The 13648-nt window shown below is 36.7% G+C and overlaps 1 protein-coding gene across 3 annotated transcripts in view; it reads left to right on the plus strand.

Moving 5' to 3' along the window:
• The window catches only part of LOC116791106 (uncharacterized oxidoreductase ZK1290.5-like), a 45116-nt gene that overhangs the window by 517 nt on the left and 30951 nt on the right, over window positions 1-13648 (plus strand). The window lies entirely within an intron of this gene.

The raw sequence follows: 13648 nt of genomic DNA on the forward strand, positions 1-13648 counted from the left end.
GACGTTCAAGCCAGGGTTAATCTTACTGCACCTGTTGCAGCTGAGAAACAGCGTAGGAATCTCGACTCACGAGAGGCACAGAGCCTGTGCCTTGTGGTTGTAGCAGCACTTGGCCTGTGTGTGTTGAAGAATTAAAATGCTGTTAAACCCTGGCAGTGTATCAGAATCTGGGGTGTGATTATTTTTATTTTTTATTATTATTTCTTTTCCTTATTGTAAACTAAGGTTTGATGACATTATATTGAAGCTTAACAAATGTGTGGTTTTGGTTGTTGCTCATGCAAATGTGTATGACATTTTTAATATGTTTTTAGGAGAAAAAAATATGTCTGGAAATATGAAAATGCAAAAGGGAATTAACTTCTTTATAATTTACATTTAATTTTATCATCAGTTGTTTAGTGAGAAATTCTTCAAGAATTCATTTTCTGAAATGTAAACATGGGGAAAAAATGAAAAGTCATTTTAATACCACGTTAGTTGTCTGAATTAACGCTAGTTCAGGAAAGCTATTGCATTTAGTCCTAGGAAAAGAAGGCTATGTGCTAGCCAGAATACAATCCTGCAATGAGAACTTAGGTATGAAAACATTCGAAATTTGAAAGTTGAGGTTTTTTCTCTTCCCTCCCCCCCTGCCCTCAACAAGCAAAATGTGGTATAAACCCAAGGTTGGCTTGCAGCAGAATGCTTCTTTTAGTTGTATATAGGAATGTCAGGTTTATACTATCCTGAATTACAAATTCATCTAATTAGTAGATTTGCTAATTGTTCAAAAGAGTCAAACTATTAAATTATTGAAGGTCATTTTCCAAGTCAGCATAGGGCCATGTGAGCAGGGGAGGGTTAATAACTAATTCTGTGGTGCCAGAGCCCTGCCCATGCTGTAGCACAGCAGATAAAGAGACTGTGAACTCTCCCAAAACAGGAGCTGTAGCAGAGTACCTGGAAGGTGTGCCACAGAGAGGCAAACGTGGATCATATACACACCAATGACCATTGCATACTTGGCCAGAGCATTCTGGGTTTCTTTGAATAACTGTCTTTTTATATAGTTGACATTAATTTTTATGTCTTGTGAGGAGTTAATTTATCTCTTCGTTAAAACCTCCTATTTGGAACAGTATTTGAGCCTCTCTTTCTCTTCTTAAGGCTCTTTCCAGAAGTCTCTTTGATTCATAACATATTCTAAAACATGAATACCCTTCCAAGTTAGTCTTTCATGATGCCATTTTATCATGGGTAAATTCAGTATCCCAGATTTTCCATTTTTTTACATAAACATACAAATCAAAGGCACTGGTGTTCTTTGTGACTCTGGAGTTAATCAGTCACACAAGTGTGGAGCTAAGCTGTAAAATAGAATTGCCCTTCTGCTCTTTTTGTCTTTATCCTATGGATGTGAACTGACTTCAGAGCAATTATTTAGGATTTTCATTAGTATAAAGGAAGGCAAAATTAGAGCTGTGGATTTTGGAGTGAATTAAGCCACTTAAGTCAATAGGAGTTGGTCTTTGATTTTAATAGGGCTGGGTTTTTATCTAGAAAGGCTAAGCAGATAAAGCTTGTAATGCTCGTTTCGAAGTACCCAAAGTTATTTGAGCTGCACATAACAAAAAGTCTGAGCAATTCACCATCATCAGCCAAAGATGAAAAAAAGAAAAGAATTTGGAAGTCTGCAAAATGTTGTTAACTGCTTTTACTGTGTGTTTTTGTGCATGCATAAACACGTGGTATGTGTTTACCCAGTGTATGAATTTAATATTTTAGTATCTGTTAATCTTAAGAATACTTGATGCAGCTGTCCCTTACACAGTCATTATGTAGTGAGCAAAAGGGCCTGTGTTGTTCAAAATTGCTATTTTTTTCATTTTGCTGTTTAGTTGGTTGGTTGGGGTTTTTGAGGAGTTGTTTGGTTGGTTCTTTTAACCTGTAACGCTTTTTGCCACTTCAGTTCACTTGGGGATTTTTTATAAAATTAAAGAAAACATAAATAGTAGAGAATGGACTTGGTTCTCTTCTGTCCATTGTTTCAGTATATGCTGAACGGTGTTTCAGACTATATACAGAATAGATTCTTTTTTTTTTTGTTGGAGGTTGTAATATTTCTTAGGTTATGGGAAGAATAAACTGAGTAGAAAGTAGCCAGGCAGAAAGACTCCTTTGTACTCCGCACGCAAAAGCTGCTGCTCTCTGTCCTTTCGGCGTCTTGGTAAGCCCTGAGTTGTCTGTTGTTAGGCCTGAATTCAAACTGCAGTAAATGGATAGTGGCATACAAGAGAATCAAGTTTGAATTTTTCTGACCCAGTAATTTCTGTCAGATATGGCTTTCAAGGAGCTGCTCTTGACTTACAGTGGTGGTGGTGTCATGACCAGCAGGATTTGATTCCTTGACTTCACCTATCTGTTCTTGTCTTGCTGTGCTAACACTTGACATATTGCTTTATATATTCTGCAGATCTTGGAGGATCTTGTAATAGATAGGAATCAAACAGGTCATTTTAAGAAATCCTTATACATGCTTCAAAACTCTGAGAATTTTAGAAAAGAAGGGAGGAAAACAAGTTCAAGATTCGCCACCCTCGCATTTGTGGTCAAGCTATAAGTACCACGATATGCAGCTTAATATAAGGGGATCTTTAAGTGGGTGTTCTCACTTCACTATTATTTTCCATAATAATGATTTATTTTTGTTCCAAGCTTACTGATTAATGTTTGCAGCACAGAAACTTGGCTGTAAAGTGGAGAAGAACTTTCTTCATATAGAATGCATTTTCTGCAGGGCTATTTTCTGCAGGATTTGAAATTTGTTTGGTTGTCGTTTCTTATCCCTCTAAACATGCAGACATAATTGTTATGTGTTCCCTCAAAGACAACTTTCATAGATATGTATGTTGCCTCCATTGCTAGATCATCTTTCTAAAAGTTTCAGAGAGAGAAATATGCTGTTAAGATGGTTTCAGCTATCCAGTTGTGTCGACTGAAAGGCAGCTCAGACAGGTATGCAAGTTATTTCCAAGTGATGAAACCCCTTTTGTAGTAGCTGGGAGCTGAAGTAGGGGACAGGTAACATGCTTCTTGGCCAGAACATGTTACTCAAGAGAGTGCAACAGCAGCCTAGGATGGCATTCTGCCAAAAATACCTGTTCTTTCTGTTCAAGTTTCAGTTATCAAAAGGTGTTTGTGGTGGTGTTTTTTTAGTTGGGTTTCCTTTTTTTAAATGGCTTTCCATGTCACAGCTGCTTTGGCTTCCAGATTTGTGTAGAAGTTCAGTAAGCTGGTCATGGTTTGATGCAAAAGGGGAGACGAGAGGAAGGAGGTTAAATGGTCTTTCAGTAGGTTACCGTTCTCTTTCTTGGGCTCTGCGCTCTCTTACACAAACTGTTCTTACTGAGGAGGATCCATTTCCATTGAAATCTCCTATGAGAAAGATGAATTTTTACCTCAGAGAAGGCCGTGGAGCATGCAAAAGTTATGTTCTGTCTGAAGGGTTACTTGGAATAACATGCCGAATTCTGTATATCCAAAATTCCATATTTACTTTGATGCATATTCATATTGTGTTTTATCTGTCTTGTGTCCAGCAGAAAGACAAGTCTACTAGCAATGATAAAACAAGCTGACTTTCCTGAGATACCAAACAATTATGAGACAACCCACCTTTGTGTTAGAAATATGTTGTATAGCTAAAGTTTTAATTAAAAAATAAAAATGATCTGCATCTTGTTTATTGCATGATTATAAAAACTGTTGATAACTTTGTTTCTCATGGTTTAATTCTAACATTTGTGTTAGCCCATATTATTCATGTGCAGAGAGTCAGGCAAGTTTATGGTCAATTTTCATTACAAAGGCTACTTTAAACCGGGGTAGGCTCAAGCCTAAAATTAATTGGCATTTTGGCCCTAATATTTGTATGGTGTCAAACTATGCCCCAGAGAGTACATTATCTCATAATGGCTTTAGATTGCTTTAGAAAAAGGGTGTATTCACTATCTTGCTAATAAGATAGCTATAATTTCTTTCCATATTTTTAAGGCTTTATTAGTGGTTTAGAAATATAGGCAAATAACTGATATAAAATGTGACGCTGCTTTGAAGTTGATGTAGTTACACTTTTTCATAGGAGCTACATGTATCTTAGAATCAGGTACTTGGCGAGCCTTTGTACAATAGTAGAAAACTACATATTCTTACATTGTCTTAACTGCAGGATACTTGGTGCTTCTCTAAAGCAGCATCCTCAAAAATGGTGCACACAGTATCATCCCCATCAGGCTTTGGAAAAAAATGAATACAATTTGAATTGTTCACGCTTACATGCTTACTGCTGCTAAGCAGGAAGCCCCCACTTAGAAAGTTGTCCTTTTTTTTTTTTTTTTTTGTTAAAAGTCTGAGGGGCGAAAATGCTACCATTTAAAGAATTTGATTATAATTCAGTAGCACAAGGACTTTTCTTCCTGTAACTGAAATATTAGGAAGCTTTTTCAAGGTCATATGCTGAGTGGTTGATGTCTCTTAGGGCTTGTTTTGGCTCTTTTTACTGAAACTCTCTTCGTACCCTTGGTATGGTAGTTATATTCCCATTAGAAGAGGGTTTTTTTGGTGTGTTTTGGTTTGTTTGTTGTTTTATTTGGGGATTTTTTAGAGACAGTAGTAATTAAATTCAGGTGAGTTGGTCAAATAGTTAGTGATTGCTATTTGACCAAATGTGCTGGTGATACTGAAAATTCACAGGCTGTTTTTGTGTAAAGTTGCTTTCTATGTAATCCTTGGAGCAGCTAGAATTAATAACAACTTGATGAGACAAAAAGTTCTCTAATGATCCCCTCCTATTAAAGTATAAAACTAATTGCACGCTTGCTTGGGAGAGGGCATCAGGACAGGCAGTTAAGCTAAATGAAATAATCAAGTCTTTATACTCATTGTGCCTTACCCATGACACACACAGTGAGTATTTTATTAGTAGTAATAATGTTCTTTACAGAGGACCATTCAAGAATGGCCAGTGTCATTATGCTAGGTGCTGTAGCTGGGAAAGCAGTCAGGTTCTGCTCTAAGCAGCTTCTCGTCAAACAGCCAAAGCCTGGGAAGAATAAAAATCAGTTCAATAAATAATGTGATGTCGATTAACTTCCAGCACTAGTAGCTTGCTTAAATTGCTTTTTTACTGCATTTGTCAGTATGTTGCACTACTAAGATGTTAAAAGTAATACACACAAACACACATAGAATCCCTCCACAGTCAAGGAAACCATTAAAATATCTCTATCCTCACTTCAGGGTGTTCCATAGATAATATTCCTTATACTCCACTGTACCTTTACCTAAGTAAATATATCTTAAAAGATTTTCCTGATTTTTACTTTGCTGCTTGCATTAAGACATATCATTTGTATTGCAACCACTCAGGATTCCTTGTATTGTTCCCAGTTCTTTTCACAGCACGTGGGACTTCCTTGGAGAACAACAAAGAATCAGATTGCTCCAATTCCATTGTATCAGGTTGTGTTGGGGTTTTTTTAGTGAAAATGCTACATATAACTTAAATCATAATGCTGAATGGAAGTATTTTAACATTCCCTTCCATTATGTATTAGTAATCCAGTTACCTGCTTCTTAATCCTAGAGTTACTCATAATCATTCTTAAACTTAGCTGTGGTCAAAAAAGACCCAGTCCTGCTGGGACTGGAATAAAACAAGATTTTGCTTTTCAATTCAATGGCAACCGAATCAAGGCTTCACTATTTGTCATTTTCTACTGTTACTGCTTTTTTTTTTTAATTCATGGTTCTTGTTTCTTCATGGCTTTGGTTCTTAAGGAAGTTTATGGAACAGTGGTCCTGATACCAAGACCTATGGCACTCCCCCCTATTAATCTTATCCCCTAATAAGAATTGGCTGTTTATTTCTTCCCTTTGTTTTATGTCTCAACCATTTATTTTTTATTCTGTCGGGGCTTTGCTTCTCACCCATGGTTACCAAGTTGCCTTAATAGCCTCTTGTGATGAACAAAATGCCACCTCTATAAATCTTTCTGTCTCAATTCACCCACTGTTTCAGTAGATCTGACCTTGAGAAGTTGTACTTGAGCTTTGAGGGCCTCCAGATATTTAACTTCTGTCCTGGACAAAATGTGGCCATAGCCCAGGCAGCTGTGGGTTTGTAGACAGTGGGACAAAGCATTATCCTCTCCCAACCTGACTAAACCTGGTGAGCTCCTACCTTCCTTGCTTTCTTTGAACTTACCTACTTCCAGCCTGGTGCTGTTTTATTCCTAAAAAATGGCTGAATGTTGTACAAATGTTGTTTTAAAGTGTACTCATAAATGCATCTGGGGCAATCTGAGCCAACTTTTGCTTATATCAGAGTGTACACAGCACAGAAATATTTTTTTCCTGGGGGAAACTGCTGCTCTGTCTCTGCTCTCTTTGTGCACCTACAAATCTAGGAGGTTAGGTTTTTGTGGGTTTGCTGGGGATTTTATTTATATTCTGGCATATGAACCATGATTTCATAGCAGAAAAATAGCTTCTTTCTCAGGCTGAATTCTTTTTGATAATCACCCTGTTGGTGATATGATACAGATGAATTTTAAATGTCCTTCATTAAATCTAAGTAATAAACCAGTTTAGGTTTCTATCGATGTTTAATAATTAAAGCTTTTATCAGGATAAGCAGAGGCACTTCATGTGTATGCTTTTAACTTTTCTGTTGCCATTAATACTTTTAAATGTTGCAAACTTAATCATCCATGAGAAGAACAAATGATTTGTAAGCAGTTTGAAATTAGCAGAGAAGCAAGCTCCAGTGTATAGAACTTCTGTCTTTAACCATGTTTCTGTAGTGTAGAAAAATTACACTAAACTTTGAGGGGTGAAAAAAGAAAGCTACACTTTATCTTTCAACCTTCATGTAGCAGATTTTAGTCTTCATACCTTTTTTCTTTGCCAGAGCTCACTAGCATAGTTTTGGCAGCGTTGAATGGTGATGTCACATGCTGCTGTAACCTGAATTGCTGTAGTTCCTCTTGCTTCCAAATGGGGAGAATGGAGGTGCTAATTCCTTAACTTACTTCAGTTCTAATATGTATGCAAAGTACCTCCAGCACTGATACAAAATCCTCATTATGGGGGGAGAAGGGAGAGAGAAAGGAAAGGCATCTTTGTGGCTTTACAGCAGTTTGGTAACTGCGAGGTCTGTTTCTCACTGTTAATGCCTGAATGGAAGTGCGGTGCATTCTAATGTGTAACGTTCTAAGGCTGAATGTGCAATGTGAGAGGAGGGGCTACAGGAGATGGTTTTGTCTTGGAAACCTGGAGAACATGCATTTTAAATTCTTAGATGATGTGGAGAAAAGTTAGCGTTTGATCAGAAACATTCTTTATTGTTCAGCTTTAGTTTGCACTAAGGGTGTCTGGATCGTTCCTGTCCTTGGAACTCAGCAGTGGGACACGGCAAGTCTCAGACCTCACAGTGTCACATGACAGTGCAGAAGTAGGATCTGTGGTGGTTCACAATTGCACTCGCTCTGCACTCTGAGCAAAGGGCACGGTTATGTCAAAAATTAGCCATCAGCTTGAACGTTGTCTTGAATTAGGATCTTACAATGATAATTACTGTATGTGCATTTTCATTGTGTAAAGCTATGTCACTATAAATCACAACTCTTTTTATAATTTTTCCTATAATATTATCTTTACAATATTTTAAGCAGTTTTGAATTACTGGTCTCGTGTTCAACTGCACTGCTTAAATTTGCTGTCTCTTTACATAACTTTATGTTGGTTATGCTTAATCATAAATTATTTACATAACTTTTTTTAAGTCAACAGCAGGAGTGATTATGGTAATGTTCTACTTAAGTACAGAGTATGGGCTTAATTTTTTTTTCTTTTTATCGTTCTTTTTTGTGAAAGTTGTTTAGAAGAGGAAAAAATTGTCACAGGTCTGTCTCATTTATTGTGAAGTATTTCCAAATGTCTAATTTTGTTAATCAGTTAATGTCATCCGCATCAGATAGAGTAGGTTAAGGACATGTTTTAAGGGGGAGGAAAATAAAATTTTTGTTCAGTCTGTTTATTTGCTGTACCTAGTAAATATCCATATTAGTTATGAAGTTAAAAGTTCTATCATGGTATGGTAAGTACTGGAAGTAATTTCAATTGAGTTAACAAAGGAAATAGAATGAAAATAATTTAAAACTGGTTCACACCAGCAATTCTTCGTGCACTATTAACTGCTAAGATCTAGTCACAAAACATTATTCTGAGGAGAAAAGGTTTAGTGAACCCTAGAAATTGGATTTGATTTATGCCAGAAAATCTGCCTTTTCACTGCTTGAGATTTCTATGGAAGGAAGCCACAGTCTTCTACCAAATGGTTTCTAAGGTAACATCTTATAGCAGAGCATCTGAAACCAATTTGGTTGTTAATGAGAAATAGTTCTCACGGTGGTGGGAAAGTGTGGAGCGAAAGAAAAGGCTCCGAGATTTGGCAGTCTGTCTGTAAAGGCAGTTAAATAAATGTGTGCTGCTGCTCTGCTTATGAAATTTCTACATGAATTACACATTCATAATTGCCTTTCAAATGTATAGGTCTCTTTCCAGATTTTATTGATAAGTTCTGCATGATTAAAATATTCATATACTACTGCTGAATAATTTAAATAGCTGGCACTTTTCCAATGGAAATCTCTTTACTCCCACTGAAGAAAATATTTGCATTTTTTGGGTGATAGTGTATTTGTGCTGCCAGAAGTACATCAGTGGATTGGTGCCATATCAGAGCGGTAGCATCTCGCTGATGTTGGACACTACTTGCAGACTTTCTGGGATTCCCACGAGACACATTCTGAGAAGTTGCTCTTACACCTGCCTTCTTTTCTAAGGTTCTGTCTAGGTAAATGGTAGGTCAGTGAACAGAAATGTGTGGTCATTTTACAGTAGATGATCTTAATATCTCTTACAGTTAGAGCCTCTATGAGATGGAGGGAATAGAGTGCTTCTGTCAACAATGGCTCATTGCCATTTCTTCCTTCCTCTCAGGAAGAGAGAAAACTAGCAATTCTGGCTTCCCTTTCCCTGGATACCTAATAAACACGTAATGGCTCTCTCCTACCCTTTTGCCTTGCGGCGACACTGTATTTTCCTGCATTTTGTTTCTTGGTGCCTGTGAAGACTTGCCTGAGTAGAATTCCAAAGTTTAAAATGATGCTTGCCTACTTTTTTTTGCTCGTGTTATTGAATTCTGTGAGTGTATTCTGAGTTGCACAGGGGAAAAACAGTCCCAGTGACACCTTTGCACTAAGCAATTGATCATATTTAGCAAACAGAGAAACAAAAAGAGTGAGAAACGTTGCTGAAGTAAAACTTTTATACTAAAATATATAAAATAGCCATAATCCAGATAACTTTTACAGAGACAAGAGAAACGTGCCTTAAATGATCGAGTTTCAGATAAACCTGTGTGCTGCTTTAGTTCTGACCAATTATAGAACCGTTGGTTACATAGTGTGAGTCTGCTCAGTGCCTTTCTCTGATCATTGATGTTGTTCTACCAGTTCTTCCAAAAGCCTACTGTCTCTGTAGGCTGCATTCCCTCAAGGGCAGCTATGCTGTTTTATACACACATTGGGTGCCAGTCTTGGACTCTGAATAAATTATCCAAATTATTTTGTAAAATTAATTGTGATTACATTTGGAACCCATAACTTGAAATACTCTCCAGTCACCTTATGAAAATTGTGGAGTATAATAGTAGCTTCACAGTGAGGTTAACGTTGATTTCACCTGCTACAGAGGAAAGCCCTACACTCTAGAAGAGAGGAGATGCTATGAATACATTGTCATGTGATGCTAAATAGGATTTTCAGAGTAACTGACCCCATTAAGATAAAAATATACCAAAATATGCAGTAAGAATACTTGGGTCGTAGTGCTGTGGTTATAGAAAGTTAGTATGACATTATCTGCCTGGCTTAGAGCAGCTCTAGGGATGGTGTTGGTGAACATAATAGAAAGGCTCCAGGAGACAAGTTCATGGAGAAGATCCTTCTGATCATTTGTTGGTTGGCTTGCAGACAACTGTGATTTTATTTTAGTTTTAATTTTAATAAAAGCACTTGTTAGATCAAATTATTTAACTGCTACTGCTAAAGGGTTTTTTTGTGAAATTTAGTGGCTTTTCCCCTCTGAGAAGTCATTCAGGTTCATGAATAACCCTGAAACTGTACTTTTTTGTTTTGCCATTTGACAATCCAAATGAGCTTGTCAGAGGATCATATGAATACAGAATGAGGAGGAGGATATAAGACAGACAGCAAGGACAGCAAGTAAGGATTCTCTGTCCTTGAGCCATTCCATAGAAGAGGCATGTGGGTTTGTGAATGGATTAGCAATAAACCTTGAAATGTGTTATATGTTCATTTGCACTATGTACAGTCAACATTTTATGTTTAATCATTTAATTTGCTCATAAGGTAATTAGGAAATGAAACTATATCAACAGCAAAAAATTTAATATATTCTTATTTGTTTCTGTTGATATACTGTTGAAATAGTAAAAATAAAACTAATAGCACCAGGAATTTCAAGCCTGTTATGGTATACAGTACCATATATCCACAATGAGTGTCTAAACATTGATAAAAGGATGTTTGAGCTTTTGCTTTTGAGAGTTATTTTCTTAACTTAGAGATAAATCAGGAAAGGAATGGCCATTTTTGCAGGTGTTTTGTTTGTCAACTGTTTTAATTTAGTACCGGGTACTGATGTCAGAAGGTCATTAATCTCTGATGCGACCTCTAAATATTCTGGCTGTGGTTTCACTAACAGGAACTTTTCTGATGTTATTCCACTGAATTCAAGTAGCCAAAGTTATTCATGTCACAGAACATCTTTGTATTTTCAGATAAATAATCGTTTCACACTTCAAAAAGAACATGAAGACACCCTTCTCCACAAAGGAAGGGAGAAAGCAGGGAGGAAAAGTAGGTCCTGGTTCTCTTTTGAAAAACTGCTGGTGCTTTGGATCTCTGTCTGTAGTTCTGCAGCTTCCGTGAAGGAGAACAGAAAGTTTAATGACGCTGACAGTCAGCTGAGATAGTGCCTAAATCTGGGGCAGGGGGGTAGCATTTTGGTTTGTCAGTTGTTTTACATTTTTAGTGGGTTCAAGGGGGGAGATGTTGGTTTTGTATTTTTGAGGATTTGGGGGAGCTGTTGCTGATTGGGGTGCTGGGGTTTTTTCCCTGTAGCAACTGCATTGTGAACAGGATTATGCCTTCCTAATAATCTTTGGAACGTTTTATGGGTTGTCAGAGCATGTTTCTCACCCCAGTTTTGATAGCAGCCTTCTTCAGCATACCAAGAAAGTGATGAGTAACTGTGGCAAAATAACAATGTAACTAATTAAGCCTAGTTTTCAATGGATTTGTGTCCTTTGACCTATCCATATTTTCACTGCAGTATCTTCGTCCCTCACAACCACCAATTTTCACAAAATCTGTAGAATGTAATTATCTTGGACATCTTTGGATCTGTCAAATTTAGCTTGTTCAGTCAGTGAGAGAACAGTGCTATTTCCGAGGAAAACAAGTTAAAATACTAGCTAAGAAGTAGGGAACTTTTCCAGACCTATTTATATCTGACATTATTTCTTAAAGGAATTCCTGTTTTTAACCAGAGAATTCTGGGGAAAAAAAATTAATAATAAAATATTTTTGGAAACAGTAAGGGGATGGAATGGGTGCTGGTTCATATTAATTTTAAATGCAAGATTGGATTTTGTCTTTAAATATACATGTGCAGTGTGAATTATATCTCTGTGAACAAAAGGTCATCCCAACCATGTGAGAATGGTAATGTCAAGTAAGTTTGGATTTCTAATATTAGAAAAAAATAGAAATTTCAGTCACTCCACCTTCTTTTGTCATCCTTCTGCATCTGTGTAATGTACATAAGTAACATACTTAATCATGAGTAGACATAAGAAAACTATAATTTCTAAAGTCTAGAAGCCATTATGTTAGTAACATAACTAACTTATCAACCTGTTATTTATGATTAAGTTGGCTTGCAAAGTGGTTATATAAATAACTGTTAAGCTTTCTTTTAATTACTGTTTAGTGCCCCAGGACTGTTGTAGTTCATTTTTAGGCACAGAAATTGAGATCATTCCCTTCGGACTTATCTTGCTGTCTTTATTTCCTGTGTAACAAGTGTGCATGCCATCACTGAATGGGGTACAATAACAGAATTATTCTGAATTTTCTTTCTTTTCCACTCTCTCCCTTTAACTTAAAGAGTTAAACCAAAAAAAAAAAAAACCAGTTGTTTGTCCTAAATGTTCTTACTGAAATCCATTATGCATGAAAGGAGTCTGAGTCCATTTGCAAGACCTCTAAATGAACTCCATTCATTCTGTGCTTAGAAATGTCCATTCAGCCAGAAACAGACACAATAGTTACAACCTCATTTATTTTGCACCAATATCATCATATTAAAAGTGAACCGTTTGTTTTGAAAAAGTATAGTAATTTTTCTATGCTAGTTATATAATACTTTAATAAAATTACTTTAGGGTTTGAATGGTGTAAAATTGCCTATCTATTCTTTGCCCATAATTGCACTGTAGTAGCATTGCAATCATCTAAAATTCTTAAACATTCATGAAGATTTTAAAATAGCTATTTTGAAAATATAAGTTCACTTAGCTTGACTTATTTTCATGTAAAACAAGTTACAGAGACATCTATTTCTAGTTAGCTTGGAAATTAAGCCAATTAGTGATTGTAATTAGTGGCTATGGAAAAAATAGATTTTAAGTTTTGTCTTTTCAAACATTGAAACTTCGTTTGCATTTGGAAGGTAAATTACTTATGATATGCATGTCAAAATTGTAGGAATGTAGAATTTCATCACTTTAAAATCCACGAAGATAAGTCAAGAATTCACTACTCCACATTTTGTCTTTTTTAAAGTGGAAATTGTCCCATTGTGATCAGCAGACTTTCATGATCCTCAGGTGTAGGGGTGTGATATCAGACCATATTACATCTCAGTTTATATGACTTGGAGTGTTGAGCAAGACTCATTGGTTTTCCTTTTAAGCTTAGGAATGAGCAAAAATGATTAAGCATTTAGGAGAACCTGGCTTGCCTTACATGCAAGTGGGACTTTCATAAGTTGTCATTCTTGCATGCACTATTAAACCTGTGTAAGAAAGGTCTGCAGCCTCCTACGAGCATTCTCTCCCCAGTTCAGGTGAGGGAGGCTCTCTAAAAAGAACCTGAGGTGGTTGCATTTGTGTCCTTTTCCTGCCAGGCTGGGTGGCCATTTGCATGTGTTAATTGCCTAACATGGAGATAGGGTTCAGTGTAGAAATAAATACTGTGTTTGGAGGGAAAGAGAAAGTCGAGAGCAGATACAAACCTGAAGTCCTTTATTTATTTAGATTCAGCAGACCCTGTTGCAGTCAACTTTTCAGGGCCCTTTTGAAGGCAGTGACGGAGCCATTTTCATGCCAACTATTGTTTGTGGCACTCTGGCCTTTAAGTACCAATAATCAACTTGGAAGGAGGTGACTGTGGTAGCTGACTGGAACTGACTGAGCATTTCCTCCAACAAACTGTAGAAAATACTGTTTGTGGGA

This window comes from Chiroxiphia lanceolata, chromosome 9, assembly GCF_009829145.1.
Source record: "Chiroxiphia lanceolata isolate bChiLan1 chromosome 9, bChiLan1.pri, whole genome shotgun sequence".
Lineage (NCBI taxonomy): Eukaryota > Metazoa > Chordata > Aves > Passeriformes > Pipridae > Chiroxiphia > Chiroxiphia lanceolata.